Source organism: Taeniopygia guttata, chromosome 1A (genome assembly GCF_048771995.1).
Source record: "Taeniopygia guttata chromosome 1A, bTaeGut7.mat, whole genome shotgun sequence".
Lineage (NCBI taxonomy): Eukaryota > Metazoa > Chordata > Aves > Passeriformes > Estrildidae > Taeniopygia > Taeniopygia guttata.
Window position 1 is genome coordinate 31,540,850 of NC_133025.1, and position 25,248 is coordinate 31,566,097.

General features: G+C 34.7%; 1 protein-coding gene across 5 annotated transcripts in view; it reads right to left on the reverse strand.

Moving 5' to 3' along the window:
* TAFA2 (TAFA chemokine like family member 2) overlaps window positions 1-25,248 on the reverse strand; it is a 184,006-nt gene that overhangs the window by 60,027 nt on the left and 98,731 nt on the right. For 2 of the 5 annotated variants that reach the window (XR_012053119.1, XM_041711861.2), the window contains exon 1: window positions 21,926-21,949. The exons of 2 other annotated variants lie outside the window; for them this stretch is intronic. The gene's annotated coding sequence lies outside the window, so the exon portion shown is untranslated. Of the gene's footprint in view, window positions 1-21,925; window positions 21,950-25,248 lie in introns of those variants that run through there. One more of the 5 variants, XR_012053120.1, reaches the window with a different exon arrangement.

A 25,248-nucleotide genomic window follows, 5' to 3' on the forward strand; every position in this document is an offset into this window, starting at 1 on the left:
ATTATTAATAAAGTATTATTTAATACCAATTCCTAATGAAAATATAAAATTCAGGGTATTCTTGTGATGGCTTGCTAGGCATTAATTCAAGCTAGGTCATTGCTTAATGATAGCTGCAGTATCTAAATGGCATCCAGTTCTCCTTGAAAAATAAAATCAATTTCTCACCCCCTTTCCAAATATCCCCTTTTGAAGTGTAACAGCAGCTATTCAAGAGTCAACCCTGATTTTTATCCAAGTGAGTTTACCTCAAGAAATAACACACTCTCTTTGGCATGTACTATGCCTGCCTTGCAATGGCATTTTAATATGGCCAGGAGCTCATTAAGTAGCCCGTCGTGACTAGCACTTCTTAGAAGTTGTATGCCCAGCTTCCTGCTGCATGATATGTAGTCTGAGACTTGTAGGTAGTGTACAAAAGGAGAATTAATGACAAAACAAATCAATAATAGTGTTTTGTTCCTCTAGTTCCTTGGACTCTTAGAAGGTGCACTTATGTCTGCATTTCAATTTACAAACAAATTTTCAAATTTTCTCAATTTACTATGGTCTGTATCATATCATGGAATGATTCTGGAATAATCCACAGCAAATTAATCCATTTAGATGAAAATAAGCAAAAAAAGAGCCCAAGATTGCATCTAATGCATTCCTACAGTTTAGGGGCGGTCTGTTCAGGACACAAGGGCTTGTCAAAAAAAAAACGTCCTCCACTAAATTAATGTAATGTGGACATCATGCCCTCAGCAACAACAGTTTGGGTCTACAAAATCACTTCTGCAGGGATAAACTGTTTTCTAATGTAGATGCAACCCTATAATCTCATGAGGAAGGAGATAATTATTATAATTATTTTATACTTGTACGAGATGCCCTTTCGGTTGTGATTATTCTGAAAAGCCTTTTCAGATTCTCAGAAAACCTCAATGGCATGTTGAAAAGGCCCTGTCACTCAGGAGGCTCTCAGACAAGTTCTGATCTGCATTTTAGGGCCATTATTCCTACTGTGACACCATAGCATAGGGAAAAGACAGCTTGTGTACTAAGTCAAGGAACAGTTACCTGCAGTACTTCCCCCTAATTTAGAGCATAAAATACAGAATAAATTACTTCAAATTACCCAGTGAATTGTTCCCTTTTGTGAAACAGCAAAACCCTTATCTTTTAATGCAATTAATGACAAGAGACTTTCTGTCTTTTTTTTCACAGGGAGTATTACCTAACCTACGAGCAGCTCTACAGTTAAGAAAGGCACAACTCTTGTTGTGAATTGTAAAACTGCCAAACTGTGTGCTTTACTGGCTCCATACCTGCCATTTTCATCCATCAGAATATTGACAGTTTCTCCCTATGTCCGGTAGCCAAGCCACCAATAGTGACCCTGCTGAGTAGGTTGACCCTTTTAGGTGAATAGCCTACAGAAAATGACATACTAAAATGGAAAGACTAAAAAATTACTGACTGGCAGTGAGACAGACACTGGCCAGAAATGGCCTGCCCTGCTCACCACCTACACCATCCAGCCTAGAGGGAAGGCAGTGGCTTCATGTTGCCCTGGCAGACAGGACTTGAGTAAAGAACTGAGCCTAAGAACACATCAGTTGACTTTATTAATAAAATATAAAGGTCATTATTCATAATTAGATCAAAATCCTTTTATTCCAACCTAGCAATGTGAAATGTCATTGAATTAGAAGTTTATAATAGTGAACTAAATTTCAATAAGGTATGATTTTTTTTCCTAATGCAGACTTGGCCCAGAAAATACTCAGATGTTACCATATTTAAAACAGGTTTAAATGTTTCTAACAAATTCCACATTTGCATTCTTATGCTTGCTTAGTGGAACAACAAAAAAAATATTTGCTTTTATTTGCATATTATTATTAAAGAGAGCTCTGTCATTATACTTTCATAACAATTAGTTTAACAGCACCCATATTAGAGACAAGGATATGCAGAATTTCATGCAACTGGTTTCCAAACAAGAGGTTACAGTCAGTGTTTGTAGTATTCATGATTAAAGAGAGGGTTGGTTTTTTCCTTTTCATTCTTCATTTTATAATAATTAATTGGAACTGTATAGGAACTCAACCAAGTAATGTCTAATTGCTGCCAGTAATAATCTAAATTTGGTAACATACAAGAGCAGTACAGTCAACTAGGATTCTTTTAGTGCTGTCTTAGAAAGGCATTTTATGTGAGGCCATTAATAAGAAAGCATTACTCTCTAAATGTGCAAGACCAGAAAAGAGTCTTTAGGTAAGGAATAGAATTAACTAGTACAACATAGGAATGGCAATAAATGAATGACATCAGAAAATTACCAAAACTTCTAAAGATAAATGGTGAGATAGAAAGGTTAAAATGCTGTTTCAATGAAATTATAACTGAATTTTAACAAGGGAATGTTATATTTTGCAAGAGTACAATTATAATACCGTTCATATATTACTTGCTAAGAGAAAAAATGGTATAATAATATTTCCATATAATTTCAGTCACAAATATAGCTATTGCAGTGCCATCACCATTAAAGGAAATGATTGCGAGTTTGCCAGACTTGCAGGAGACTATATGTATGATACTGAGATCAGCAGTTCATAATATATTCTTTTAATTTTGGAAAATTACCACAGCTTTCAAAATTTAAAGAGAAACAAAATGCAATCTAAGCCAAAGTGTGTTTCCTTCTGCATCAGTTAATTTTATTTCATTTTAACAGCTATCTGCCTTACTCTTCCCAAAATCCTTGCCAGTTAAAGGTGAAAGCTCTTCTTGCAGCACTGGCTCATGAAAGGACATTCTCTGCTTTTATGTTGCTCCTTGCATAATTTGCAGTCGTAGCTGCTAACAATGGGCCTCCATTTCAGTTGCACAGTGAAGGAAGCATCTCTGGAGTCTTTGATATTTAGTGTTTCTATGAAAACTCCCAATGTCCAATAATTAGATAAGAACTTCAATTGTAAGTATCCTTTGCAGTTTCTCAGAAAATGGGGCTTCTAAATGCAATGAAGCAAAAGGATCCATTTTCATGTATTAAAGCCTTAAGAACTTGAAAAAGATGAACCTAAATTTCCAGACAATCAGATTTGGCAAGTACTGCCAGATTTTTGGTTTGGAAGTAACCACGGGAGTCACATATTTAGTTTAGGCTCTTTTTTTCAAATTATCTACAGATAATATATGGAAATTTGTTCTGGACAGCTATGTTAAGTATAATAAGTTCACTTATATCACTATTGTTCATGTTTAATCAATATAAATGCTGAACCAGGAATATAAACAATTTGCATTAAACAAGTCACAAATTCTGGAAAGGGGAATCTTCCCATAATTTCCTTATGTAAGCTTTGATATTTCAGAAAAAAATGAAATTGAAATTTCAAGGTCAAGGTGTGTTAGCAGTTTAAAAAATGCTACCTAAATGATAAAAATTACCACAGAAATGCACATATTTAACAAAAAGATACTAAGATATCTTTTTAAGTAAAAGTCTGATTAAGACTGATCCTTCTGGTTTGGTTTTTTTTTTTTTCCGTTTCTTTTAATAAGTAATAGTGTGTGCACTTTCCTCTTTTACTGGTATCACAGCAATGCATGTTTGGTTTTCACTGGCTAACCCAAAAGCTGCTAAATCTCCTGTGAATGGCATGAATGAGGATGAATTCATGTCTCAGAAATAAGTCTGGAAACAAGAAGAGCCATGAATGTGTAAAGATATTGTCTTCAGGTATTTCCAGTGGCTTGCTTGCTCCTGTATGTCCAGTCTAATATATTTTATTTAATAGTGTCAATTCATGATTTTTCAACTGAAAAAGGAGAATTAAAATCCAGTTGGAAGAAAGCATCTAGAAGACACTTCCCTGCACACTGGGAACAGCGTTCTTTTCCAATCCTATGTTTGTGTTACTTCATCTAAAATAGCATAGTGCTGATGAACCTAAACTGTATGCCATGACCTCAAAGTTTAGCAGTCATCTCAAACTATTTGTCTTCTCATTAACTGCAAGATGTGCTAAGTATTTACATGAACAAACAATGGAATGAAGTGGGAAAGCAATTCACCCAATATGTGTTGTTCCCATAAATATAAACAACCATATATTTCCAGTGCACTGTCAACCAGATTAAGCTCATCAAATACCAATTCTTTACTCAGCTATGATGAAAATCTTTTACATGAGGTAAAAGACAAATGGGACATTTCTCATGATGGCTGTAATTCAAAAATATTCATCTACATGCAGTATAATAAAAAGTTAGTCTTTGAGGCTCACCATAAGTTTTTTTTTCTATTGTGGCCTGTTCCTAAAAGTATGATATTTGTCAAATAAGAATTAAAAATGAAAATACTATGTTTTATTATTGCTTGAGTCATGCCATTAGGTATATATTAATTAATAATTTGAAAAGCAGGGATGAATGAGATTAAAACCACTCAATGGAGCCCTTTACTTATCCAGCAAGAGTGTATTAAGCAGCTGCTATTTCCTCTTTTCACACAGTTATGACAACTATCTCCTCCTGGTAGGAGCAGCACCAATTGCACACTTATGCGAGATACTGAAATGTGTTTGTTTGAGAGTATTTTGTTCACTCTAATCTTCTGCCATGCGGAGTTCTCCACTCAAATTATTGTTCATAGACTACTCCAGGGCACTGGTTCTGGAAATTGAACGCCCAAACGAGATTTAGAAAAAAGTCTATTGTTCAACACAATTTTCCAGAATACCAGAAGTCATGACATATCCTTAAAAAGTATTCTGTGTTTCTGTGTTAGCTTGCTTTATTACTGGAAAGAGCAGAAATGATATTTCACCCAGAAAAAGCTGTGATTTCCTTATTTCAAAAACTAGAATAGTAGTCTATTATGTTCTTGTGCTGCCTTAATCTCTCAAGCATTAGAAAACTGCTAAAATTTCTGCATTTTTTTCTGTCCTTGAAAAATAATTTTAAAAAAAATCTAAAATCAAAAGCCAGAAAAATAATCTAAGACCCCATAGTACACAGACTTATATGCTTGACAGCTTTTTAAAACCTTGAAATAAGAACTTTGCTTTTCTAAACAGAATTTAACTACTGTTGCTTTAAAATTAATCACTAAAAGTGTATTCCAGTTGAGAATACAATTGAGAGTGTTTGACGAGTATCAAGAGTTTTGATTAACCTGGTAGCCAGATGGCAACTCTTGGTCTGAGGTTTGCTGTTACTTATCTGGATTTTAGCTTTTATTCTTAATAGGTATGGCAAATATTGTATCCTGCCACTACTATATTTTAGCATATTTAATTGCCAAGTTCACAAGAAACAAACCCACTGCTTTCCCCAAACAGATGGTGGAAGTTGATTTTAAAACTGCAGTGAGACTTGTTGTCCAAAATGCTTGCATAGCTTTATGAAGTCTAATTGCTGTTTGGTATGCACATGGAATATCAGCTCATGAGCTTGTACACAGTTAGAGGCCAAGTATGCAAGGTGTTGAGCTCGCTAGTCTGGAACTCTGCACTAGGAAAAGGTTTTGTTATTTACAACTCAGCACATGTTCCAGTTTCTGTGGAACTGGGGCTACACCTTCAGTTCCTGGGAGACACAAGATCTTAATTAACACTGGTGTCCATTTTGGACATTATTTACTCTTTCATTATATATTTACTCTTTTATTCATTTTAAATGTGGGCAATTTACAGCTGTACAAGTTAAATACACCTATAATAAAAACTAATTTTTTAATTAATTCTACTTTAACTTCCAAGCTAAATCTGTGGGTGCTGCAGAATCAAAAGTGATCTAGAACAATGGTATAAAAATGAAGAGTTTACATGAACTCTTCTCAGCAAATAAAAAATATGACAAAAAACAGTAGGTAACATGAGTCAAAAATGTAGGTCCTAATATCTCCCAGCAGCCTTCAAAGTTCAAATCAGGATTTGAACTCAAAGCCCATGACTCACCAATCATTAATAACTGCAATATCAGATAATAACTTGTATGCAAATAAAAAAAATGAAACTAAAAAGCAGTAAAACCACCTCTTAACTCCCCAACAAAGCACAGGAATACAGCTAGGGACATGAGCTGGAGCAGCCTGTCTGCCCCGATGTCACCTCAGAGCTCTGTTCTGCAGCAAAGGGTGCTCATGTCCCCATCCAGCCATGGGACAGCTACAGCGGCAGCCACAGCCAAGAACTGAGCTCTGCTGGAAAACAATTGCCAGAAGCCAAGAGCACTGCCAACACCCTCCTAAACCTCCCCTCACCTCAAAGGACCTGGCCCATATATTTTTTAAGAGAAAGTATTAAATACAATTGTTTCACCTAATAAGTAATAAGTACAATCCTGCTCATGCTGAAGCCACATATAAATGGCCACAGCTTTCACACCGTGCTCAGCACAGTATTAACTCCAGCAGCAGATGTCCAGAAAAATAAACAAGACCTACAGCAAATAGTGTCCAACATGAAATCCTACTAACAACTGAATCTTCAAATTAGCAGGTCACTGATATTAACCGGGATCTTTGAATACTGCAAAATATTATTCATTTGTACAGTGAAAGTCTGATTCCTTACATTGTTACACAAAGACTAGGATAGAATAAATATAATGGATTAATGAAAAATAAGAGAGAATGAATAGTATGCATTATGCTGTGGGAAGATAATGATGTGGCATTAAATAGATCAGCTATTATGCTTCCTAGATTTCAATAATTAGTTAAGGAAGAGCAAATAGGGCAAAAAGAAGGAGTGAAAGAAATGTAATGTTGTTATTAAAAATGTGTGCTTAAGGACTTTATGTGTATATTCCCTCACAATTTAATCTGATTAACAAAATGTAATAATTTTCAGCTCAGTACTACTTATGGGGAAAAAAACAAGTTTTCATCTTACATAAGATTTTGTATAAAACACTTCTCAGCTCAAGAAAGCTAACAAGTTAGCTATTAGAGATCCTGCATAATTTTATGACACAAAGTAGGGCTTATCACACATTTCACATCTAGACTGTAATGTAAAAAATTGGATCCAGTCATTGCTGGGTTTGACTGACTGGAACTAAACACGGTGAGAATAAAACACACATTCTTTTCCAAATGCAAGAAGAAAGGATGTTCTCATTAAAATTACTTCCTGATATGACTTAAAACAATTTATTTAATCGTCACCTTTTTTATGTAAATATCCTTCAATTGAGAATTTAAAAAGTATAATTTAAAATAGATTTTGTAAGTATAATGAGATGCTCCGTCAGTTGGGAAGACAAATTAAAAGTGCAATTCACACTGTTATAGCAGCACTGCCACCACAGAGCTACTAATCTTTTGCACAATGCTCACAGTAGAATGTACTCCAGTCTCTGTGGGGCACGTGATTATAGACTTGCAGGGAGACTGGGATTTAAATTATTCATCAATGCGGATTTCCTTTTGCAGAAAAATTAGTGTGCCACATAAATAGCAAAACTGTTAATTCCTGGCCTTTTGCAAATTAACTGCCTGGTAACGGCATCTGCTATTACAGGCTAGCTTCCCTTGCAGTTACAATAGCAATATTCTTTCAAATTGAAAGCTGTATACAAAACAATATAGAGTATCCTCACAGCCAATTACATGTCCATGCAAACAGCCATGCATAAGCCTGTCAAAGACTGGATTAATGCCAGAATATGGCCACAACCTCTATGTTCAGAGATCAATTCCATCATAGCTACTGCATGCCTTTACATATGTACATCCAGAGGGAATAGGATATCAAAATAATTTGCCTGAAAAAGACTTGCAGTTTTCAAGACTGACAGGTATGGATTTCCAGTGACGTGATATGTACTTTCATCCATCTATTAGCCACAGAACAGTATAAGCTCATTATCTGCAAAGTCAAACTTCATGACATCCAGTACTTATTAAACTTCCACACAAGTGGTACCTGCTCCAATTGGGCAGTAGAGGCTGGAAACATTTGTGACATGTCAAATCCATCAGCACTTCAGTGGAGCAATACCAGAAGTTGGTTTCTTCTGCATTTGTGGAAACTGTCATAAAACTTTCAACCTATGAGATAGATTTAAATAACTTATTTCTAGCAGCTTCACTGAAGGTATTAATTGGACACAAAGATAAGCAGATGCCTAAAGTTTGGCCATTACAAAAACATGGAGAATAAATTAGTGAAAGAAATGTCTTGGCTCCTTTTCTCATGCCTAGAATGGTACTTTGGATTTGTGGCTCAAAAATCATAACCAACAAAAAGTTATAAAAAATGAAAGGTTTCACAGAAAAACACCTGACAGTTACTTCAAAAAAAGCAAATATTCTTGATTTTAATATCTAATTTCATTCACTGCTTCTGCCTTAGGAATGAAGCAGTCAAACGTAAGAACTAGTATCAAGAAGGAAAGTACCAAACTCAGTAAATTCTGGGTGAAATGCCAACATTACAGGAAAGAAACAATCAAAGACACTACTTAAATAATTAAGTGCAAAGAAATGCACACAGGCTGATGCTGGACCAAAACACACCATCCCCAGTTCAAAATGTGAAATGTTTACATTTGAAGCCTGAAAAGTAAACAAAAATACAACTTCTGCCTAGACTTCAGTTACACAGATATCAAAGCTGTCCATAATGAACACAACATGGAAATTTGTCCATGACATCAGATTTCAATTTATATTCCTGAGAACTCATATAACAATATTTTGGTCTTACAGAACAAATTGCATTCTCATTTTAGTATAGTTCTTTAGGTACCACAGTAACCCTACAATGGAATTTTAATGGATGTGGACCAGCCCTATATCTGGCCAGTAAATCCAAACATTTAGTTAGTCTTGACCATTCTCTCCCAGAAAGCCAAAACCACTACATACAAAAAACTTTGGTAACACAATCCAGTAGCCCCAGAAATGCAGTTATATCAGTTATATAGTCAGCCTCCTCTCCTGCCATCTGAAGAACTCTCAGAGAATGTGCAGACCAGCAGGACTCTTGTCTTTTTATCATGGCTATCAATGGAGGCAACCTGGCACATAATACTGTATTTCCCACAATAATGATCCCAATACAAATGTTTACAGCTCAAGGAGATCTGTCTACAAGAGCTGAAAATATCATTTGGGACACAAGCTAGACACTTCTAGAGGAAGACTCTGCTGACTTACACGTTGCTTTTCTTAAATGCTGACTTCTTAATTCTTGCAAATATGTTCAGGTTAATGAAGAAGGATGCATTTTTTTCTATAAGAATATAGCCGATCTTAATCCCTAAACTAGTAAATATTACTGATTCTTTCGTGACAAAATCCATGAGGAGTAAATTACTGCCACCAGTAAGTTCTAGAGACTGAGACGCTCCACCCAGGAATATACACCTGAACCTAATCCAATAGGAAAAATGCACTGTAATACTCTTCCCAGTTTTTAGTTCAGATAACATCATAATTTAAAAATACATCATGTTTCATTATCTAGAAGAGGCTTATTTGTTACTATGAAAAATTCTGTTTTTTTCAAGAACAGTATTCAATTAATTCACCTTATCTCTCCCTCTGTGATAGAAGCAAAGCAAAATAGCACCCTCATGGACATCAGTCCTGGTTCCTTGTTCTTTTATGACAGTTTGTAGCACTGACAGATGCAGATGCAGTTTTTATTTCAGTTAGGTTTCAGATGTTAAGTATCTTTTTCACCAATGTGTATGAATTGAAAAATTGATTCTGAAATTATTATTAGGAAAAAACAATCCACAGAATCATAGAATGGTTTGGGTTGGAAGGGACCTTTCAAGATCATCTAGTTCCAACCCCTTGATCTGTGCATAGACACCTTTCAACCCGACCTTGAACACTTATAGGGGCAGTAAAAGCACTTCTCTGGACAACATATTCAATAGTCTCATCATCTTCAGAGTAAAGAATTTCTTCCTAATATCCAATCTAAACATATTCTCTGTCAGATTAAAGCCATTCCTCCTTGTTCAATAACCCTCATTTAAAAAGTGCACACAGTGACAGGACAAAAAGAGTAATTCTAAATAATATTTAGGGAAGTCTTTTTCAAATAATCTTCCTTACAAAATTTCTATTCAAATTATTCTATCTGCATATAGATACAGAGAGCATATTTGACTTCTAATGGACAGAACACCACATAGTGGTGATGACCTGAAGCATTTCTCCTGCAAATTTAAATATCTTTCCAGGAGAGCTCCAGAATACGAATGCTTTGGACACATGTAAGGATAAAAGTAAATCCTTTCATTTAAATACAATTGGTTTTAAACATAATCTTTCCCTTTTAAATGCCGTTTATTTCCAAATATGTATTTCAGTCTTCATTCCTCTAATTAAAAAGTCACATAGTGAAAGCTTAGCACTGCTGAAGGAGCACTCAGGAAAAGATAATTAGCTTTCCTACTGTCTTACTCATATATCTAAAAATAAAAATCCCAGTACTTGTGATAGACCTATACATTGTAGATAATGGAGCAGCCAACCTAAATAGAGCCCCATGCCACTGAAGCTGGATTGTTTCTGTTACTCCAGTTCATTAATTTACCAGGAAATTAAGTACCTTAGCACTGCACAAAGACTGAAGGCCAAGTCCCTTGGTGACTTTAAAGAATGTCCAAGCACAGAGGAAATTCCTTGCAGATAAAGTACAGCCTATAAACTTTCCCATTTTTCTATTCCATTCCTTCCCTCAAAGGGAGAAGAGGGCTGAGCCTGGATAATAGCATTGTCCTTTCAGCATAATTACCTAGCTTTGTCACTGCTTCACACATAATTAAGTATTAATATTACCCTATAAGTAAACAATACGTACACGATATCTCCAATGGGCAAAAAAGCATTGTCTTGTACACATGCTGTTCACTGGAGTAAAATTGCAAATTGCATGCTGAATCAGGAGCCATACTATACTGTCAGATATTTTTTATTAAAATTAATTTGTCCACTCTCCAGTACAATGAACTATTAAAAAATAATTTGCACAATGCATTATGGCAGGGATTCCCATACAGTGAACAGTGTGTCTAAATACATGAATTGTCCCATAAAAGAAGAAACTGGACACAAGACTGCTGTTAGGAAACATCATTACATGTGTGTCCGTACTGTAAAACTGCCTGTGATGGCTTAACCCAAGCCAGCATGAACAGAGCACCACCCAGGTCACCCTCTCCCTCCAGAAGGATGGATAAGAGAATCAGGTAGCTAAAAGGGAGAAAACTCATGGGCTGAGATAAAAGAAATTTAACATGTAAAGGAAAAGCCATGCACTCAAGCAAATCAAAATGAGGAACTAATTCCAGCATTCCCTTGGTCAGGCAGGTATTCAGCCATCTTAAGCAGAACTCCATCACATAATGACGACTTGGGAAGACAAATGCCTTCACTCTGAATGTCATCCCTTGTTCTTTCTTTCCCCCAGCTTTTATTGTTGAGCACAATACTGGGCTGCATTATCCCTTTGGTCAGTTGGAGTCAACTGTCTGTGTCCCCTCTCTGCTTCCTGTGCATCCCCAGCCAACTCACTGACAGAGAAGCAGGAGAGGGCCAAAGCCTTGATGCTGTGACAGTGCTGTTCAGCAGTACCTAAAACATCCCTGTTGTCAGCACAAAGAAAAAACATTTCCAAGGAATTGGGGCACTGTATTCAATGTTCTTTGCCTAAGTGGTGATGGCTGCATGGGGAAGGTTGAAAAAGGTTGTTTAGAATGATGTTTTCCATGTTCATTTGTGAACTTTGAGACAAGCCAACTTCAGAAATGCTTGGTCTGACCTCTGACCTATACTTAAAAATCACCAACCCAGGACAGAGTTCAAACATCATGACTCCTCCTACCGCAGCCAGCAGTGCAAGGACTCATGGGTCTTAGGCCCTACAAAGAACATGGAAATAATAACTATGAATGCCTTATTTTCCATAATTTGGTTTCATCATTTTCAGAAACTCTGTGTTTGCCTTTTAAAATATCCTATAGTGATAAATTTTAGAATACTATTCAGTTGTAGGAAAAATCAATTCAATTTATTTGTCTTAGACTGCTTAAGATTCTGCTCCTTATGTATAGTGTAACCAGAAAGAATAATCATTATGATTTTGTACATTTTTTCACATTTCATCACAGCTGTTTTTCAAAGGAAAGAGTCCTAGTTTACATTGTCTTTTCTAATAGTACAGGTGCTCCATACCTCTGGTTCATATCCGGTTAAATTCCCTGTACCCTTCCTAGTTCTTTTGCACCTTTCTGTGATATAATGATTTCATCTTGCATGTGGTATTCAAAAAAAAAAAATAAAATCTGCAGCATGGAATTGTATTAGTTTAATGAAGTTCTGGTGATTGTTCTCAAAGCTTTACCTTTACATTTTCAATACCCACTTCTCTTTTTCAGTCTTTACCATTGAGGTGACACTCTGTATGAAATATCTGCCATGATTCTAATATTGCTAAATGATAATAACAAATGAAATTTTGAGGTCATTATTCTGTATGTGTGGTTAAGACCATTTCCTCTGCATGCATCGCTTGGCGTTCATTGACATTGAGTATCATTTGCCATTTTATTATCCAGTATTGTACCATCAGAATCTCATCACAGACTGTTTTAAACACCAGACATTACTTTGTTTTGTCTGCAAACTTTGTTGCTATGATGCTCATCTCATTTTCTGAATAATTTATGAGTCTGTGATATTCAAATTTATGAACATATTGAACAGCCGAGACTCAGCACAGACTTCTGCAGGATTTTTTTTGTAACTACACTCCATTGTAAGAACAAACCATTCTATCTATCAATCTTTTAATATGGTGGAAATATGGGTCTTTTTAACAGAATTTTGTTATAATCTCTTTCACAGTTCTAACTAGATAATATCATCTGCATCATCTTTAGCCACTGTTTACAGATACATTCAAAAAACTCTAGATTTTTGATTCATGACATCGTTCTAGTTCCCAAGCCATATTGGTGCTTATTACTGCATCTCTCTATCTATGCATCCACCAATTTTACTCTTTATAATAATATCTATCAAATTGTTTCATGCAAACTTCAAATTTACTGGTATGTAATTCTCATCCTGAGAATCCCCATTTTAAACAGTAGTATCATATTTTCCACCTCCTACTCATTCGAAATTGTAGGTTGCTTATTACTATTAGCAGGCCACCAGCTTTATATTTAAATTCCTTAGAACATTTGGATGAAAACTATCAGGTAATGGTTAACTGTTACTATTAATTTTATTGACCTGTTAGAAAATGTCTTTTATTGACACATTAATTTGAGAAAGTCCCTCAGATATATCATCCATAAACAATGACTCTGAAGAATGTATTTTCCTAGCTTTCTCTGCAAAATACATAAATGCACACAATTAATCAGATTTTCTGCAGAATGGTCTTATTACACTCAATGGCTTTGATTATCTCCCTATTTTCAGCATTTTGTTGCAAATTTCGCATTTCTGTTGGCGGGGTGAGGGGAGGTGTCTTTTAATTGTAGGTTTCCCTTAGCAAGGTATCCCTTAAAATATTTTTGTCTCATTTCATTGTAATTTTACGTTTGAGCTGCCAAGTTAACATTTATTTCCTCATTTGAATGCTAGTCTGTGACTTCTAACAGTTTCTCTCTGATTCTTATTTAACATGTCTTCAGTATTTTGAAAGTATTGTACAATTAGCCCTGAAGTTTATAGTTTATTTAAATGTATCAAATTCACCTGCAAGCATTTTTATTCATGTTGCTGCTTCCGCCGATTAGTTTCTTTAGGCTTCATTTTTCTCACAATCTACTTTTTTAGTGCTAAAAGGTACACTAGAGCTTTTGAGATTTCCTTTGTACAACATATTTGGAGGCAATGGAAATATCTAAACATTATGTGTCTTCTGCTCTAGTGGAGACTAGCAGACTGGTTATTCATCTGGGAAATCTTCATTTACCATCTCTTTCAGTAAAGGAATTACAAATATCTATGTGAAATCCTAAAATAGAAACTTGGCAACAAGCAATAGAAAGGACACTTTTCATCCAGTACTTTTTCAGACTATAGAATTCTTTGTCAGATTTAGGCTAGGTGTTCAATAAAAAAGTATAATAAACTTTTCCCTACTTAGGCATGCCATGGCAACCTTCATAAAAATCTCTGATTTATTTTAACAGATACCACATATGACTTAATACTCCTACCAATCTCCATTGTTTCTTACCGTGTCATTTCTATTTACTTTTCACTCTTTCAATGCATGTCTCCCTCATTATCTTCTCTCCATATTACTCCAGAGACGCCTTTTATACCAATAAAATTTAAAGCTATCCATTTTCATTTCTAAATTTGGGGTTTAGACTTAAAATGCTGAGATGGAGCTGGACATGGAAGACATGCACAGACAGTTAAAAGGAATACCACTGTACTGACCAAGTTAAGTTCAGGATTACTGAACAGTTACTCCAAAAGCTAGAAACAAAAATTAACTAGGAAAATATATTTATTTACAATATACTATTTATGTCATATTAATTCCTTGTGTGGATCTTCTCACTGTAAAACAAGATAGACTTATTACAAAACAGTTTCTTTTCAAAAGTGTGTGTACATATATATAACATTAATCAGCAGACTCTTCTGCAAACAACTTTTTAGAAATCTCTCATCAACTAAATTGTTCATTTTCCTAAGCCTTATTCAGTGACAGTTGGTCTTACTTTTCTCTAAAAATTTATACAAAATAAACACAATGTTCTTCATTTCATATGACTGTCTACCAACACTAAAATAGACTGCTGTGTGCTTTCAAAAAACTGTCTGACTTCTTTTCCCAATTCAAATTCTACAATAATATTTTATTTTTAATCTTCCCATTGAATGTAAATCTCAAATGCAAATTGCAATGGTTTGAATGTGAAGTGGTCCAACCAAAACTAATCATATACAACAGTGAAATGGAAGGCAAATAAAATGGAAGGGCAGATGTAGCACTTATGGATGTGGTTGAGTGGAAGACTTGGTAGTGCTGGGTTAATGTTAGACTTGGTGATCTTAGAGGTCTTTTCTAACTGAAATAATCTATCATTTCAAACTGTCTTCCAAAAGTTGAGTAAAATATAAAATTCTATATACACTTCATTGGCTTTCAGTACCTAGTATGTGATGTTACTTTGTCATACTGATGCAAGCATGTAAGACAGATACACAGAAAGGCCTAGAACCTTTCTTCAGTCCCAAAATTCTAGTCTACTATTAGTTAACTAGTGAACATGAAATCACAAGAAAATATTTCATCTTGTTTTTCTCCATAGGAAAAAGGTGGAACAAAAGGAGAAGCAGAAGCAGTATGTCAGACCAAACATTTGTATAACTCAATATCTTGTCCTTGGCAATAGTGAATAGAATGATATAAAATAAAACACATAGTGGCAATGCCATTATAAACTCTGCTTTGACCATAGAATACTCCAAGACAGAGCTGGTCAAAGTCTCTGTTTCAGGTTGAAATACACTGGCACAGAAAGTCACTCTACAGACCTTTCAAGAGTCACACTCTCTTTATCTTTTCTAATTCTACTATATTTGCTGTATGGTTTTCAGGACTAGAACACTAGACGTGTGCCAGTTCTCAAGGATGAAGATGGGTTAAAGATTTGTACAGTGCCATAATGATGTTCCCTGCTTGCTTTTCTATACCTTTCCAGCACTTCCTTCCATTTTATTTGCCATTTTTGTGCACTGTTCCATCAGTAGCTATTTCTAAGCACTGATCTTATAATAGATCATAGAATAGTCTATTATAATTCTGAGATTTCTACCTTGAGTGGAAATAATAATTCAGAGCCCATCATTAGGAATGCAAAGTTAGGTTTTCTTCCCAATGTGCATCGCTATCAACATTGAATTTCATCTGGCACTTTCTCACACCCCTTGTATTTTAAAATCTTTTGTAAATCCCATCAGTTACTTTCCATTTTTACTTCACTGAAAAAATTAGTATCAGCACACTTTGTCACATCCGTATTCACCTCTTTTTCTAGACAATTTATGAAGAGATATTGAATAGATAGACCTAGTACAGTTTCTTCCGAATTCCATCTTTTCCTATTGAAATAAAAAAAATTATGACATTTTTTCCTCACATATGACTATTTATATTATATACTATTTATAACATATACTGTTCTTAGACTATAGTCTAAGAAAAGAAATTCCCTCATGTCTCATTGCAGTTTTATTTGTCACTAATTTTGATGAACAATCTTCTTAGAAACTTCTCTTCAGAATGCAAGTGAAAAGTAATTTGCAAATATTTTCTGTTATTTTTATGAAAACATAATTATTTATTTATAATTTTCCAATTTTTGACCAAATTAATTTTCCATTAAAATACGTATGTTGTTGATTAAATATGTTTTTAATAATTTTCATTTCTGCTTTCTTTTTGTTTGTCACCTCAGAATGATTTTCTGTTACAGTTCTGTGCATTGGGGAACAACAGTCTTCATTTGGCAAGGATCTAACTTTATGTAAGTGGTTCTATTCAATTAAGAGCTTCAAAATGTACTTCACAAGAATGACTTTTTTATAAGTCAGGACAGGCAGTGAGGTAATTAAAACCAAAATATGAAGTTTACTTATATGGCAGTGGGTAGAAGTTCTAATTGCTTTCAGTTTCCACACACTGAAATAATCACAGTCTATACAATATCATTTTTAATAAGTTATTTACTGGTGAGATGTTAGATCATAGTTCAGAAGGCCTTTTAAACTTTACCTAAAGAAAAATACATGTTGTGGTCAAATCCCAGGACATCAAGAAGTACCAATTTAAGACCAAAGAATGCAAAATAGTTCACAAGCTTTATCATCATCTACGTTACCTAAGTTCTAAAACTAGCAATGTTCATAGCACTTTCCTCTATAGCAGGAAGCATATCAGGCTTTTTTTCCCAGGATACTGCTGTACACTACAATTTACTGGAGAAAGTGACAAGCCAGCAGAGGGTCACAGGATTCCAATACCAACAGGAATCAAAAAAATCAAAAGGTATCACTAAAAAGGTATCAAAAGGTTTTCATTGCATGAGAATCCAAGAAGATGTTGTACATATAAAAGGATGACATATGCATAGAACACAGCAGGTCTGGAAATGAAACACAGACAGCAGTTATTCCCCTCTGGACTCCTAACATGATAACTCTGGCTCTTCATGCATGGTGGATACTGCTAGAAGTCAAACCTGGTAAAGTTTAAATATACCTATTATCTGCTAAAAATGGCAATTTTGCTATACGGGAAATCTGTTATCAACTATTATTGGCTTATGGGTCATTTAGCTGTTGAAAAACATATAATTTATAGGTCTCTCTTCCCTGTCCCAAAATGTCATGCGTACTTCTTGTGTTAAAATGTTATCAAGGTGCTACCAGTCAGTTTCCAAATTAACTCTCCATAATGAGATTATATCTTCTTCAATACCCACTCAAAAGACTATTTACTATCTATCTTAACATTTCAGATTCTCAAAGCAGTGATACTCAATTTTTTTCTTCTTATTTGAAATGAGCTGAAGTAAACCTTAACAACAGATAAATTGTTTCTGAAATGCAAGACATCCTCTTAATGAAATCTGCTTAAAGAAATCTGTTCAGTAATCTGCTAAAACAATCTGAAGCACAGGTTAATATTGGTTTATATGACTTATCTTCAGAGTGTTCTGTGCTGATTTGACTTTAATTCAGTGCAATTTTTATATGAGTATGCTAGCACAATATGAACATGGATGCCACAACACTAAAGAATTTATATCAAGAGACTAAGATGAACTTTCTATGACCACTATTCTTCTAGAGTTTTTCAAACTGTTCAATTTTTCCATTTTGTCCAATGTTTAGTTTTTGCAGTTTAGTCAGATGATTTCTACATCTTTTTCTTTTATATTTACCACACCAAAATTGCCAAGCAGATACCAAACATGGATGATCTGTGAATGTTATATTTTTTTGTGCTTTTACTTTTCAGATAAGGTGCTGAAGAAGGCTGGAAATTGTAGTCCTACATTTCATTAACAAGGTATCTTATGATTTGTAAAATGAGATGCAGAGATTTCTCTGTTACAGTCACTGAAGCACAAGAAAAGAAAGATAAACTGGATAAAGTACAACTTTATATCTCTGCTTGGTCACAGCCTTTGTAATCCTAATCAATAAACAAATTGAGCTCAGTCAGCTTGCTCTCTTGCACTCTTCATGATGAGGCAAATATCCAACTTCGGCAATTCCTACAAGACTGTTCCTTCACAGTAAATTCAGGAGTTCTAGCAATAGAAATTATTGTGTAGTGCTCAAACAACTACAGGGCAAACTAACCTTGTCACTCGTCCAGAACAGATAGTCTTTCCAACTAAAATGGAATCTGGAAGAACTGTTCTGTTTAACATCACTGTCCAAGCTTCCTTTTGCCTTCCTATGGTTGCACCCTCTTTGCTGCCTTCAGACCACAGGAGGTACACATTGTCCAAAATGTAAACCAAACCCTTCAAACCAGCAATTAATTTAACTGTTCCATTTTCTCAATATAAAAATGAAACATACACCTCAGGGTACTTTCATTCAGAAAGAAATGGTAGTAACTCACATGAGAAACATCCAAAATTATGTAGACAGTGGAGACTAAGGGCGTACGCACACACAAAAAAAAAAAAAAAAAAAAAAAAAAAAAAGTGGAAATATTTTTGATGACATGGAACAGAACAAGTAGGAGACTTGTTTCCTTTCTGCTTCTCTTGTTTTCCACAAGAACTGCAGCAAAATAGGCCAGTATCTGGCCAGTTTTGGGGAAGAGAAAAATACGGAATGAAAATAGGAGAACTCCTCAAATACTCAGATAAACAAGCCTAGACTACACTGAAGCACAGAGAGGCAAGCATGGTGGGACAGGGTCTCGGGGACAAGGAAGCAAAAGCAGGGAATGCAGCAAGGAAAATTCAGAAAGTTTTGTCATGGATTGAAGGAAACTGTATGACTATATTTCAGTGTTCTGCTTTGTCCCAGTACTGCTTTCAGGTCCTGTACTGCTGAATGCAGGGAACTTTCCAAAATGTAATCAGTAACCTGTGCAGACCCCACCAAGCAACATGCCCCAGAATAAGCAACACCCCAACTTAAATGTGTTTTGGACATTCTGTTTCTCCAGGGGCAGTCAAGCATGGAGCACATGACAGCGCCTTGCTGTTAGCTGAAAGTCTTCAGCCCTGTACATTCAATTCTGCCTCTGAGTGTCTGACTGCTAATTTCAAACTTTTTAGTAGATATTTAAGTTCTAGCTCTTGTCACATTTTTTTCCTTCCTGTTCTAAGGCAGTATATTTTCATAGGTTTCTAAGGCAATAAAACATTTTCATTTTTGCTTTTGGTTTAAATCTGAATTTAAAGAATAAAAACCCTAGTAAAGCTTTCATTAAATCTGTTAAAAGTGCCATAAAAATCCCCAGGAAAGAAAATTAAATTGCATATAAAATAATTTTAATTTAAAATTTTTAAAGGTATGCAAAATCTCCCTTGATTATTTTCATTTAATATTCATGATTAAAGTAAGAAAATTATACAAAACATTCTAAAAATAAGCAGAGTTTCAAGTAGGAAGATGATCTCTTATTCAAAACTGTGCAACATGGCACGATCATCATTGGTTCTTTCTCAACTCCTATAAAGGTTAAAGAGAATTGTATGAATACAGCCAAGTGTCAGCTACGCCATCTTCCATTCTATCATTGTTCTGTAATTTAAATATTTCACTGAAAATTGAACATTTTCAAAAGATCACAGCATCCTTTATGTTGGAAACAGCATTTAAGGTCATAGAGTTCAGCCATAGAATGGACAAATTCCAATACACATGATAAGGAGGAACTTATTGTATAACATTTTAAAAGTGGTAAGATTCAATGAGACTAGATGTATACTGGATTTAAAAACTAAGTAGATATAATTAGTTTTTTTAAAAAAGAAAGGTAAGATGATTATTCTCATCTACTTGCAGGTCAGTATAGTGGAATGGCAAAAAGGACTAACGAAATGCTTTCCTGAAAAAGTATTCAGAAGTTCAAACAAAAAGCAAGATTCAAAATTTTATGTTTAAATATGGTTCCATCATACAAATTTGAATAGGTGATTTACGGAGAAAATCCTTTAGGCTTTAAATCATCACATTGTGTATAACAGAAGAAAAAACTTTGAATTTCCCTTTACAAAGAAAAAAAGTTATTTTGAGTTTTCCTTAAGAATTTTGTGGGTTTATTTAGCCCTAAAGCACACACAAGTACTTAACACAGCTTTATATCTATAAAATTACAAAATATTTTCTTCAATTGATTTCAAGATGTAATTTTTTAAATAGTAATGATTTTCACTGTTAATGTTATTGCAACCTTGCCCTGCAGATTATTTTATTTATGACCAAGTCTTCACTGTATTAATATTGGGAACAAAAGTGATAGTCCATAAAAGTAAAGAAAATAAATATTCAGTTTTGTAGCACATTGCAATCATATTTAGGTGACTTCAAGGAATGGCATCTAGTGATTATGTAAGATAGCTGCATATATTTATATGTATTATAATTTTATTATGTAGTCCAGGAAGCGCTCAAGAAGTCATTCATTAATTTATGAATTATCTGAAATATAAATTAAATAAATTTTACTTAATTTTTAAAATAATCTTATTCTTTCAAAATAAGAATATAAAATATGTCTGATGAGATATCCCTGGAGACTGTAATTTTGGATCAGCATCTCATTGGTCATTTGTAAATCTTGGAAAGTCTCCAAATACAGTTTTTCAAAGTGCAGTAAGGCTTTCTCTACAAACTGTTTGCTTTCAGCAAATATCAGACAGCCATAGTTCCAAGAAATATTGTTCAGTAAATCCTTTCTTTGTCAAGAGACAGCACAATTTCCCTTGCAGTCTCCAAAGTGTACAGCTGCCTCCAATGCAGGTAATAGCTACACAATTCTTCCTCAATCAACTGTTTAACAATAAAGCCACTCCTTAAAATAGTGAAAGATCAACTGAGTTTCCCAGGACAGCAGCAATAACCACACAGCTTCAATATCCACATAGAAAAAGAACTGAATTCCTTAAAAAAAAAAAAAAAAAAAAAAAATCAGACCATTCAGTCTGCTGTGATCAGCTGGACTTTGCAGTCCAATGGAAAATTATTTATTTGTGTTAACAAACTCAGATGTCTATGGCAGAAGCAAAAATAAGTATTAATTTTATCAGCACCTTTATAATTCTGCATACTCACATTATCTGATCTCCAAATTCCTGAGCCAGGGGCTGATTCCTAGGTTCTCCACCAGTATACATATACCCATTCCAGGAGCTTAAAGTCTGTCCACCTGTACTTTAGCTGCTACCTAGAGACAGTAGCTATTCTAGACAGTGTTAGCACATACTGCTACGTAGTTTAAGAACACTCGTAGTGGTATCTCACTTCATTATGAGTTTCATGAATCTCAGAGTAGACTTTGTAGAATGCTAATCATTCCAGATCTAGACCATTCTTGTCAATTAATTATTGTTATTTGTATGTCAATCATCAGTCTGGGCATGCCTCCATACATTTTTATCTTGAGTTAAAATCACGTAACAGGCAGTATTTCAGATATTGTTCTGTGTGCTCCTCTTCTTCATGCTGTCCATGCTCTCCAACACTCTCCTGTTGCTTCACTCACTACAAGCAGCTGCCAAAACTACTGGAAAATCTGTCTGTCAATGTCTTCAATACAGAAGACATTGAACTTGAAGCATCTGCAGATGAACAGCAAATGCATCCCACAGATAGTTTCAGAGTTGCAATAGTCATTTTTACATGCTGAACAGATACAAGCAATGTTTGCTAGGAAAAAAAACATACCTGGAATAGCAAGAAGTCAATGAAAAATGTGTCATTTAGGCCCAAATTGCAGAATTCTTACAGATCCTTGCAGATTTTCAGTTTTGCTAAGTCTCTACCATAGCAGGGCATCTGTGGCAGGGTAAAGAGACTGAGATCTGTTATCTTGTTTTCAGCATACAAACTTATGTAATTATGGAAATTGCATAACCAATTATGAATAATCTATAGAATGAAAACTGTTCACCTAAAAAGCCTGTACAACATCAAATTAATTCATTTAGGGAAATAAATTATTCTAAGTCATAAGTCATTTGCCAAATAAATTATTCACTGTGAATTGTTCACCCCCTAGTAATCAAGGGTTAATCTGCTCCTCCAAAGACCAAGTCATTGGAAGGATGCAAATAAATCTGGAAAGTGTAATAACCACTGATCCATCTCTCTGGCATGTATAACAATGTAACTTGATACTTCCTATTTCTTTATAAAAGCTATAATAATTCATTGGACAAAAATCGAATCTAGGAAGCTGAAATACTCAAAAGAAAACAAAAAGCAGAAAGAAGAAAAAGTTCTGCTCTTGCAACAAAAAGTAATATTCTGCCTGAGCAGAAACCATTCTAGACAGTTTAGGTGCTTACACTTACATTGTGGCATCATAATCCTCTTTGCTCTTTCAGTTATTCACTCAGATCACTTACACAGCTTAAATTCTCTAGGTGCTTTATTGAACAAGTATTTTTTTCTCAAGATTTTCAGTAAAGGAATTTGATATCTCTTTGATTTAATTTCACTTTCACTTGGAGAGATAATTTAGGAGCCTGCTGCAAAACAAGCAAAAGCCAGTGTCTGAAGGTAGTTTTTTTCATGCTTCCCAAGGAAAAGGATCCCTGAGGCAATAGCATACTTGTTAAAATGATGCTGAATGATTCTCATGAAAACCTACCAGAAATAAAGTAGTGTAACTGATTTAAGTATGCATGGTTAAGTAGTGACCTTTCACTGGAGCTGGGGTTTGGATTAGGAGGCTTCTTTCGGTTCCTATTTTCAGTTATGCCATACTTAAGTAGAGGCCTCTACCCTACCTGCATTGCCTGTATTTCTCAATTCCTGTCTCTCTTCACTGCTACAGTGTCCTTACCTTCTCTATGTTCCTTACTTTTATATGCAATATATTTGTCTCCTGGCATATCCTCTAGTTTACTCCATTGGTGATTCCTGACTTTCTGCATTTCTGTCCCTTCCTGTCTCCCTAACTACATTTATTTATCACAAGTTCATATTTTGTTTTCCTCTCTACTATCAGAGTACTTGTTATTCCCTAGAATAACCACTTCCCACAGCATGCCAGGTGATCATCTGGCAAATCTTCTGAAGGCAGTGGGCAGAGATAGGATATTTGTGAAGCAGTTCATTGATCCCTGATTCACTTTCACTAGTGAAAGGAATATGTGTGCCCCAAGAATTCCAGGGCACCATTCCCTTTTCAAGTCCTCCAGATTCTCTTGCTGATATTCTGGATGCATAGTTTTCCTCACCTCTTCCACATGTATTCTCTCTGAGGCCCTATAATCTCATTACACCACCTTCTCCTGGCTCTGGCTTCCTGGGCATCATCACCAGCAGAAGGAAGAAAATAAAGGTAAGGATCCTTCGTCACACCTCTCTGAGCAAATCACCAGCAGCTATTTCTGAAAGCAATGGGCTCTCTCAGACATGTTCTGCTCCATGCCTTTTTCCTGAACTCTCTCAACATATTTTTTGAGCCTTTGACCCTCTAAACCTTTATTTTTATTTTTATTTTTTTTTATTTCCCTTGGTTGTTACCCATCATCAGTTGACTATTCACTCTATGCTTGCTCAAGAGATAATTTAGGAACATTAACACAGGAAGACTCAAGCAGTGTGGGAAGGCCATCCCTCTCGACAGATGTTCCTCAAGCTCTACCCCTGTGTCCTCAGTGGATTCCTTAGGGTAGTCACATGCTATCCCCTTCCATATACTGGAACACATCTCAACACGACAGTAACTTCCTGGCACACAAAAATATCCAACCAATTCTCTTTCCCACTGAGAGGAAAACAAAGGTCAAATTTGCCAAACTTTTGCCACTTGAAGAAGTCAACAAAAGATATTTAGTTTAAAATTCACACTCCATTGCTGATATTATTATAAAACAAGTACATGTTTCAAAACCATTGTTTCAATCAAGAAAAACTAGTCTTTTTAAAAGAAATGGCAAAGTGGGTTGTTTCCACAACTTTAAAATTTTTCAAAACTATTTTAAGCCAGGAAAATAATCAAAAAGGATCTCCCACAAGTAGTTTAAGTACAGTTCTGTCAATGTTTTCCAACTAAAAATGGTTTAATCAAAAATTACTTTGATCTACTCTATCTTGTACATTATTGATGCTGTATTTATAATAAGTTTTTCTCAAGTAATTTTTTTCAGTTTGATTGTTCTAAAAGCTTTATTTATTATCTATTTATTAAATTACTATGATTTATTTATTAAAACTTTATATTAAATATGCATTACTAAACAATATGGATCTTATATTATGTTTTTCATTGCATAATTCCACCAATATCAGGTGATTTTCAAATAGCTCCAACATTTTCAAACCTTACCTCTTACATAAAAATTGTGAGCTCTATACTTTAAAAATTCTGAAAAACAGTAGATTCATTCTTTATTATAGTTCACATCCCAAGTTTGGTGAAAGCTTATCAGGGTAACACTGGTACTTTGGAGAACTGAGACATAAATTAAAATGTAGCTTTTTAACCTCTGTTCTTCTGAAAATCAAATCCTACAAAGGGATCAACTTCAAATACAGACAATTCATAAAGACAGGACCATTCAATATCACATCTTCAGATTGTAAAATTTTTCAAAGAGAGTCTGGACAGAATATATAAACTTTGTATATATGAACATGTGAAAATCTTTCTGACTAAGCAAGGAGCAATTCCAACAAAACCTTTCATTGCTGAAATTTCATTTAATTAAAAATAACATTTCTGCTGAGATAAGGGAAATCCTGGTTGTTGATTTATATAATGAATCCTAGGTTTTCTCACATTAAGAACAGACTAGTTTACCTTTAATTGAAGGAAGAGATTAAAAGTTCACCAGCATTCATATTTACAAAATCATGCAACCTTCCATACAAATAAAATTTACTTAAATTCAGTAAAAAATGGTAAGTATGCAGAACCACTTGCACCTAACTGGATGCCTATTGACAAAATATTTTTTAAATTATGTTAATTTCAAACAGTATGAAAGCAATCTGAAGGAAATACAGCTACAGTACATAACTAGATATTGCTGGTT